This window comes from Apus apus, chromosome 10, assembly GCF_020740795.1.
Source record: "Apus apus isolate bApuApu2 chromosome 10, bApuApu2.pri.cur, whole genome shotgun sequence".
In the NCBI taxonomy this organism is placed as follows: domain Eukaryota; kingdom Metazoa; phylum Chordata; class Aves; order Apodiformes; family Apodidae; genus Apus; species Apus apus.
In genome coordinates, this window is record NC_067291.1 from 8499642 (window position 1) to 8509529 (window position 9888).

The 9888-nt window shown below is 35.0% G+C and overlaps 1 protein-coding gene across 1 annotated transcript in view; it reads right to left on the bottom strand.

Annotated features, from left to right (window-relative positions):
* Positions 1–7857, bottom strand: part of UNC13C (unc-13 homolog C) — a 116692-nt gene extending 108835 nt beyond the window's left edge. The window contains exon 1 of the mRNA XM_051628273.1: positions 7292–7857. The gene's annotated coding sequence lies outside the window, so the exon portion shown is untranslated. The remainder of the gene's footprint in view (positions 1–7291) is intronic.
* Between the last annotated feature and the right edge of the window lie 2031 nt (positions 7858–9888).

Below are 9888 nucleotides of genomic sequence, written 5' to 3' on the forward strand. Positions count from 1 at the left end.
GGCTTCTTTTTCCTCCAGGATTCTGCCTGAAGTCAGAATATGAAGAGTGAATTAAGAGCAAGCAATGCTTGGAAGGAAAAGAATGCTCAAAGAGACTGCACACAATTTTCAAGGTATGAAAACGGCATCCCAGAATATTAGGGAGCTCTCAGTAAAACCAAGGCTGCCTTGTTTTCACATATTAGGAGAGGAGGGAAACATCCTGGGAAACTTTTCAACAAAGGCATGTTTCCAGATGTAGAAACACTTGCTAACCATTCAGCTCTTACACTGAATGTTTGCAACCATTTATTGGAAAGGATTTGAAGTGCTATTGCCTGCCTCCTCTGCCCACACAACTCCAGCTTTTTAAGTGCCTCCTCATAAAAACTTTCCTTAAATGACTTGGACATCCTTCTCATCGAACATACTTCAAAACAACAACATATAAACAAGCTAGAAGGTTTGTTTACTAGTTCAGCCTACAAAACATCAAGAAATAATGAAGTTATCGTTGGAATCTGGAACATATCTACTTATTTTCATTGCCAGTCATACATATGTTTTATTCAATGTCTGACAACGCCATAGTAATTTACAAATTGTACTGTTACAAATACATGCAGATCTGCTAAATGGAGCAGATTTATGTTCCCTCATGCGAGTTCCGTTCCATCTCAGCTATGTTAGTCATATGATCTCTTCATCAGTTCACAGCCTACCATTGCTCTGTCAAATACTCATTTTCTAAAATTGTGTATCTACATAAGGAATCAAGTTTGAGTCATTATAGGTCTCATCAATTTCTTTTTGCAAAGATTTGCATAGGTTTGTTCTTATTTTAAATCAGTGTAAGTTAAACCATTCAGAAATAAGAAACAGTCTTTGAGAAGCACATAAGACCCTAAGACAATTATTTGAATGAGCTACAAGATGTTATTTGGTGATTTATTTTTATGGTTTTATCCAGGTCTCCCAATAGACCATCATAACCTCTTTTTTTTTTTTTTTATAATTAAATACATGTATATGAAAAAGTTGAACACATAGGGTTAACCTATTCCAAATAATTTCAAGCATAAGGAGTCAAATTGAAATGTTACACCAGTAAAACACAGACTTTATGCTAGATGGTTATAGAGTAGGAAATGGAAAGTGATATGAATTTTGAGACTAGAAATATATGAAATTGTTAATGGGTTCCTTCTTTAAAGAACGGACACAACAACACTTCTTTCAACTTTTTACTCCTAGCAAGTCTGAAAATAGACCTTTGTCAACTTGATGGTGAACAGGTAATTTGGATTGATTTCAAGGATAATTGATGATAATACTTTGTTGATAACAAAGCATTGTCAAAATAAACCTTGTCAGTTGGAAGCATTATGTGTAAAGTATCTTATTCCAAAGTCCAAAACTAACATGTCAAGTGGAAGTAGGGTGGAGTGGCCTGGGTTAAGAATTATAGCTTTTTTTTTAATAATGCAAGCAGTGTATTTTAGTTACATGTTTGAACTAGAGACCCTCAGAATTTCCCCTTCTTTTTTTCATTTTATCAAATCCAGCCCTCTGTTTTTATAAGGAAATAAAATAGAATAATCTTTAAAAAATCATTTCAGTATATAAAAATAATAGCTAGATCACTGCTAACCTTCTGTTAAGGTCCCAGTACATGAACCTGTAGAGCAGCAGACCTCTCCATTCAGAGGTAGCTTTGTGGATGCAGACTGTCTCCCGAAAAAAGCAAGAAACAGGCAGAACCATAGTCCTACTTAACTTTTACACTATTAATCAACTATAAGGGGCTTGTGTGTATCAGAAGCAGAAAGGGAAGAAGAGTCTAAAGAGCAGTCTCCCTCTGTAAAAAGGCACACAGCAGTTTGTGTTCACAACACCAAGACAGTAGGGGAAAACCATCTTTTTTCTGCAGCAATACCACTCTACGTTACTGCCAAAGTAGTTTCTACTGTCTATAGGAAGCAACATTTGTGATATGCAAAATTATTCACTAACATTAATGACATATGACAAAAAAATTTAAACAATCATTTTTGCAGCTGCAGAAACCGAGGCTAAGAGAGGTTCTCCTACTATCAGGAACATAATGAAACGAAAAAAAATAACTGGAAATCAGACTTACAGCTTTCTTGAGTATGGTATTTTACTAGTCTTATGGTTGCCTGGAAATAAGGTTATCCTGATATAACTGTACTTACCATCAGTGAGTGGCTGCTGAGCAAAACCTACACTATTTTTCTCTAGAGAAGCACAACTGTGTATAATCCAGATTGTTTCACTAGTTTACTGTAACACTAACATTATCTTGACAATAATCTCAGATTACCCAATTCAGAAGGACTTAATTTGGAAACATTATCTGCTCCTTTATATTCTTCTTGAATTATCTGTATATTCTTAAATCCTGACTTTTTTTCATGTGTGTTACTGGTGAGCCTCTCAAGTGATACTCATTTTAATACTGCACATGCTACATGCATGGCCTGCCTGCAGACCCTACAAAGATGAGGACAACAGCAAGTAAGCAGTTTTGAATAATTACTTTTTGTTCCAAGAATTCCTGAAGCTTTCACCAGAGTTTTGCCCTATCCTGTCACCCCTTCCAACATTCACACAAGATCATGGGGTGCTAACTGCACTCCCTCCTTTTGTCTAGAAAGCTATTCCCATTGATGGTCAACATAATTTGGAAGTTCCCTATATCTGCTTATTAACTGGCAATATTTCTTTACAGATCCTGCTATTAACGTATCTAACAACCATTGAACCTTTTGCCTGTTTGTGGAGAACTTTACCAAAACAACTAACCACCAGACTGGTGTTTCAAACCCCAGCCTAAAGAGACTATTAATACTACTAAGACAACTGCTTACTTTTTAGCCCAGTAGGCCTGCTGCTGTCCTAAAGGCCTTGCACATATGATAATGAACGACACTATGGAAACCAATTTATTTAAACAGTCACATGGACAGACTGGTCATTCGTAGCTGTTACTTATTTGTTCTTTCAGCATACATATTAACTGAGTTTAAAGATACCAACAGATGCAAGTAGCACATACTTAAAACTGACTTTGGCTCACTGGGATTTAGAACAGCATCTGAATCAGAAACCATATCTAGAACTTTGCATATTAGTAAATTAACTCAAGGATTTAACAGTTATTTGCAACTACACCACTTTGTAATATATGGAGGCATATTGTCTTCAGGACAACTTAGAAAAAATGTAAAAACCAGGTAGGATGAGCAACTATGCCAGAGAAAAGTCATCTTCACTGCACCCCTACTGCTATGACCAGTATGGAAAAAAAAGGGGATTTTTTTGCAGAGCTGGAGATGTTTTCTCCTCAATTACTGTTGAAGACAGACATGCATTGAAAAAAATAAACACTTTTAATTTGTAATTTTTTTTTTACTTACACTGCTCTCCACATCTTTGTGTGTATTCATAGTATTTTAATTTCTCTGGGAAGTCTTGTTACAGTAACTGTGAGGCTAAAGTTACTAATCAATAGTTTATGAACTACAAACAAAATTGCTGAAGACATTTAGAACACAATTTATTTCTCTAGAAACAAATGTGTAGTATTGTATATATATTACAAATATGAAAATTATATTTGAAGCACTTGTCCTTAAAGAATAATGGCCTTGAATGGAAATTAAAAAAAAGATGAAATTTGCCCAATATAGTAGATTAATACTTAGATGTGAAAAGCTATTGAACAAATTTGTAGAGATAAAATATGCTCCATTTGGATAGCAGCAGGTTAGTATAGGGTAGCTGACCACGTTAATGTACACAAGGGCTAACAGACTGCAACTGATTGGGAAGACACCTTCAATAGTATTTTGCTAAATGTACTAACCTTTTTTCCTTGTTGTGTCCTCAACTTTTAAAATGAAAAGTAGAAAAGAAATAAGAGACTGTGGTATATAAAGAAGGCAACAGTGAACCTGAGAGTCCTGCCCCCCGACTTTTGCAGCTGTATATATGATCTGTGCTGTCCTGCATAAACTTATTTTTAGTCAATACTCTCACTTCAAAGCTGCTACGATCTAGAGATAATACAGGCTACCAAAGCAACGGAAAACCTGGAGAAGGAAAAATGGTTTTCTAACAATATGGGGGTAATTGTATTGCTAAGTCAGTACCACACATTAGCTTTTAAGTATGAGTTAGGCTATTGCATGCATGCTATTATGTCAGATTAACACAAAAATACAAAATATTTGCTGTATAGATTACAGAATAATTAAAATCAATTTGATGCCTTTAAAAAAATAAGAAAACATCAACATGCATTTGACATATGCTCTGTTCTTAATTTTAGATTTGTTTTTAATTAGTTTTCTTTAGAGCATTATACCCTGAGAACCCAAGTGACTTAACTTACACTGAAACATAACACGTATGCAGAGGACATTTACAGTATACAGACTGCACATTCAAACTCTCATATTTCTAACTTTTTAGTGACTTTAAAGAATCTCCATAATCATTCTAACAGAAAATACAAAATACGCCAAAAACCACCTAAATTTTCTTCCAGATATAGGATCTGAATCCTCTAATTGTGCTGGCCTGAGCCTTGGGATAGGTAATTCCCTGCCCTGAATCAGATCTCTTTAGGAGAGAGACCACCATGGCATCTGTGATCAGGTGTGCACTACTACATCACTCTACAGAACTCAGATTATTTTTAAGAGTTCTAATGTTTTGTTTGGTTGGATTTTTGGGGGATATTTTTAAGCTACTTACAAAAATTCTCTGTGAAAAGTTTAGATTAAGAGAACAACTTCAAAAGGGCAAAACATTACTAATAAACCATCTGGGTCCCATCCTTCCCCAACAAAAAGGAAAAAGCTTTAAAATATCTTCTAAAATGTAATTAACTATTAATTCCATTAAATTCTTAGAACATGAAAGTATGAAATGGACAGGTTTTGATAAATAGGTCTTTCATTTGATAAATGCTGACAAGCATCTGTCACATTTACATTTGAAAAATGCCACAAGCACAAACCACTACAACTACTGTGGACAGCAACATACGGTAGGATGAGTACACATAGATAAAAGCCATGCTTGCTAAACACCTGAAATGACATTCATTGATAAGAATGGTAAGTATTAAACATAATTCTAAATTTGCTGCAAAAAGAAAAAAAATAGAGGAAAAATTCTCTGCTCTGCTTCAATCCACTGAGTGCTCTGGAGTGATTATTAGGTTGTCACCTGAAAGTAAGAAACTCTGCTCTAGAGCTATCAACCTAATTGAACAACATGGATGAGAAAAACAAAATCTGTACAAGAGCCTTCTTAGGTGCCAAATAATTTTTATGCTTCAGAGCTTCTGTTTTACTATAATGGTCTCACAAGGCAGAACCTAGTACACCGCTTCATTTTTCCTATATTGTCACAACACTACAGTTCAAAGAAAATTTGGAATTTTCAGTCCTCCTTGAGACTTCAGTGAATTGGGAGGTATTCTGAGCTATCAGTCTTTTCCTCCTTGATAATAATCTGGAATCCCAGTACTCCACCTGTGATTTCCTAGGTGTTTCCACAGCAATATATAGTCATTATGATAATGTGCTGACATCATTGCAGGATCAAACAAATGGTATAGTGACAGAAAACCTTTACACAACTCCCTCCAGGTTCTGTAAATTCCACCGAAAAAAACCCTTCATTTATCTTGCATCATGACTTCTTTCTACACGAAAGGTCTTCAAGATGACAGTCAACCATAATTTCTAGCATAATATGCTTTACAAAAGCAAATTATGATGAACAAAATGTGTCCAAACCTTAAATATTACTTTTAATTCTTAATGTTTTTAGACCCAACAGCATTCTCTCAACACTTTTCTCAGTAGGTTGATTTATATGGTAAGAATTAGCATTGATTTTTAGAGCACTCAAATGTGTCAAGTAACCTTAACATTTTCAATTGCCAAACCATAGTACTGTATTACATTAAATAAAGACATCTATTTTATATAATCATCAACAACTTCATTCAACAAATAAGCATGTCGTCTGTGAAAAATAACTTTATGATCAAAGTTAATTTACACATCAGAAAGCAATTACATAATGTTACACCACTGAATGCTTTTAAAGCACAAGAATTTCTGTCAGCCAAGGGTTAACATCAGTATTAAGATGCTGGAACTGATATTAACCCTTTTTATATCAACATGTTCTAAAAACCCCCTACATAAAACTAGGTTGCATCCAAATTAGAAATGCAACAGAATGTCTTCAGAGATTTCAGGACTACTGAACAATCAGATCAGCATTATTTCTAAAGTCTTGAATGTTTTTAACATGTTTTTACTAGATATGCCCATTATAAGAGAACTATTAGTGTCCTTAGCTTAAGGGCACATAGCTTTATGTTCTATTTCACTTATTACATACAAAGAGTAGCCAATTGAAACAAATTGTTATTAATAAGAGAAAATGCAATAGGACCCAGGTGACTAAAGAAAGTTGGGGGCTAATGAATACAGTTAGATTTTTATATCGACATCATTCTTCCTCTTAAAGCAAAATGAACCATCAATCTCACAGTAAGAAATTAGTTTCAGCCACTGTTACTTGGCTTCTGGAATTGCAGAAGGCAAAATACTAATGTTACCTTCTTGAACCTAAAAGGATGGACAAAAAAGTATTAAATAGCTACAGGGGTTTTTTAGGCTGTGGTTAGGGGAAGCTGCATGAGGGAGGGTACTCTAACATGTTGTTTTAGCTGTGGAACAGAATCAAGCATGTTTTCTAAGCAACCTTCCTGTTCAAAAGAAAGCTGCAGGGTGTTCATCTTGAAGATTAATCAAGACCCAGAAACACAGAAACATCTGTAAAGCTCAATTTATTACTAATCCTATTGTGAACTAGGAAAAAAGTACTGGCAAATATAAGCAAAGCATACTATATTTTCCCCACGTACTCATATCTATATTATTTATCTCTTTATACAAGTTAAAATGTTTCAACTAATAGTGAAATCAAATACTATACTGTCTCACTCAACTTATATTGTGAACTTATCAGCAGTACAAAATGCCCTCCCCTCCCCCTTTTTAATAAAGTGTTGATTCTTAAGTCCACAAGCCCAGTTTCACCAACATTATAGCATTAGAAAGCAAATCAGTTACAAATCAATGCATTGCATTAGCTAGAACAGTGGGAGGTTATGTTCAGAATGAAAACAGGGAAAGAAAACAGAGGGAACAGAAAAACGTGTGTAGACCAGATACAAAAATACAAAGAGGATACATACCTGGGTTAAATTCTTCTCAAAAATAAAATACAAATTACATACCACCATCTTTATACTATTTTCCATTAGGCAGAAATACTGTACACAACTCCATTACTATTGTGCCGTTCTTCCTTCAGCCTTAAAACCAGTACAATACAATATGAGGCTGCTTCTCAGTGATTCAACTCAAGTGCAATCAGGCATGCTGTTAGTCCGCAACGGTAGCTGTTCTAAATTCCACCGTATTCCCCAGGCAGCATTAAATGTTTTGGCTTATTTTTTTCCTCCCTCTCCCGTTTCCCCCCCCTCCTACAACTTGTGCTAACAGCTAAGAGTAATCATGGTGTTAGCTACTAATTCATTCTGCAGCTCGGCTTTTATTTCTTCTCTGTAATAGCAAAACGGGAGTCAGTGTCCTACTCCTGCTCAAATACAACATCAACATGAAGGAACAGTAATAATCCTGGTGTTTTATGTGCTGGTAACTTCACCCGCTGCTGTTTTCTCCTGCCACTGCTTCTGAATGCAGCATTTGCTGCAATAGCCACAGCCCTCCTGCGTGGAAGGCAGCCCCTCTGCTTCACAGATAGAGTAAAACAGGCTTATTGAGAAGCCTGGCTCACAGAAACGCATGCAGTGCATCGCCCATGGCCACAAGGATAACAGTGGGAGGTAGTATCTCTTGCTTGGTAGGGCCATGTTTCATCCAACCTTCTATTTATCAGTCTGACAGGACCCAGAGAAACATTTGTACAGCTACTTCTTTCAGCTGTGCTTTCATCAACAGCAGATAATTTTTGGTAATGAATCTGCTAAGTAGATTCATAACTAATACCATTCCATGATTATTTAAGGATGCTCCAGATAATAAAAAGCATATCTGCTTTCCATGAAAACTATATTACATGCTCCCAAAGAACCAGACCGTAGAACTCAGGGATTTGTTTACTGGGATTCAAATAGCAGAATGGACTACTGTGCATGCAGTGAATAAAGTTTCTTGTACAGAATACAATGAGTGCTTTTTCAAATGTTAAATGATTTATCAGTGTGTGTAAGGCTACATTCAGCCTTACATACACTGAAGATACATTTAAAACTGACACACAAAGAACTACAGAAATACATCCAGTGTGATCCTATATAAAACAATGTGCACACTTAATCGAAGTGTGAAAGTTTCACAAAACACTTATATGCATAAAACCACAGGTATACCATTATCCCATCTAACTGTGGGAGATGGCAGTGAAATGCCATATTAAATATTATTTCTCAGCTAGTAAATTATAGATGTTTTCTGTATAAAAATCAAAACTCTGGACTTTCTGGCAGCTGACATTTGTAACAGAGAAGCTTGTAATTCAGTGATTTTCTTCAAAGATATATTAAGCATACCTTGAATAAAAGGCAGTACTTAAAATTATTTAACAATCTCTAGTAAAGCTTATTGGTTGCAGCTTTCCCTTTCTGCAATGCTTGTATTTTTGTTTGTAATTATATCTTGGGATACAATGCTTTTAAAGTACAATTTGTAAATGGAACAGCTCTAGAATAAAATCTCTTACATACACTGGTAAAATTAATAACTTGACATTTTTTTGTATATCATTGTAAAAATAATTACGGGCCATTGTATTTATTATGTCCTGCTGAAATGAATGAAACCTATAAATACTCCATTAATTTGATTTATAGTTAAGAACCAGATGAATGAAAGCTTTATTATTCAAAACTTATTGTAGTTAGCAACCCACAGCAATTACTTAACATTCTGACCTTAAAAAACTGATGCTTCAAATCTGCCATGTTGCATGCCAGAAAGAACACAATAAAAATACAAAAAACACCCCAAAAGAATCCAATAAAACTTTTATATAAGTCCTCAGCTTTTATATAATACTCAGTGATACAGTCCTAATTACATAAGATGTAACAGTAATGCCTTTCAAAATCAACAGTACTGCTCACGTAAGGATTTAAAAAAAGAAAAATCAGGTAGTCTAATCAAGCATGGCCACCCACAGCAGATACAACAGAAAGAAACTGTTTTTACCAAGATTAAGCAAGGGATCTTGAGACTACAGACAATAATAGAAAATACTAGAAGTGTTTTGGAAAAATATAAGGTTTTGTCATTTATTAAAAAACTGTTTACAAATAACGTTAGCTCATGACACAATGTTGTCATCTTCAAGCAAGCTCCTAAATATTGACCTATATTATACTATTCTGTTACATTACCAAAGGCTAAAGCCACAAAATTCTGACTTTGTTTGTAGTAATACTGTCCAACCAAGAGTCTAGTTTCATATATAAATACATAATTACATGAACCTGTTCACAATCCTCACACAAATATGATGTTAAGAACTTTCTATAGTAAATGTATGAGCAGAGGTTTTCGTTCTAAAATTCTCATAGTTCTGATAGCCCAGATGCTTGTAACCCAATGATGACTGAAATGAAACTACTGTGCATCTTGAAAAGACATCCAAGACAGTTTTCACCAAACTAACACAAAAGGGTAGTTCACATGCATGGGCCATTTGGGTTTTTGTGGTTACTTGCCAGTAACTTCACATGCTGATGAAACTGGCCTTAAAGAACCAGAC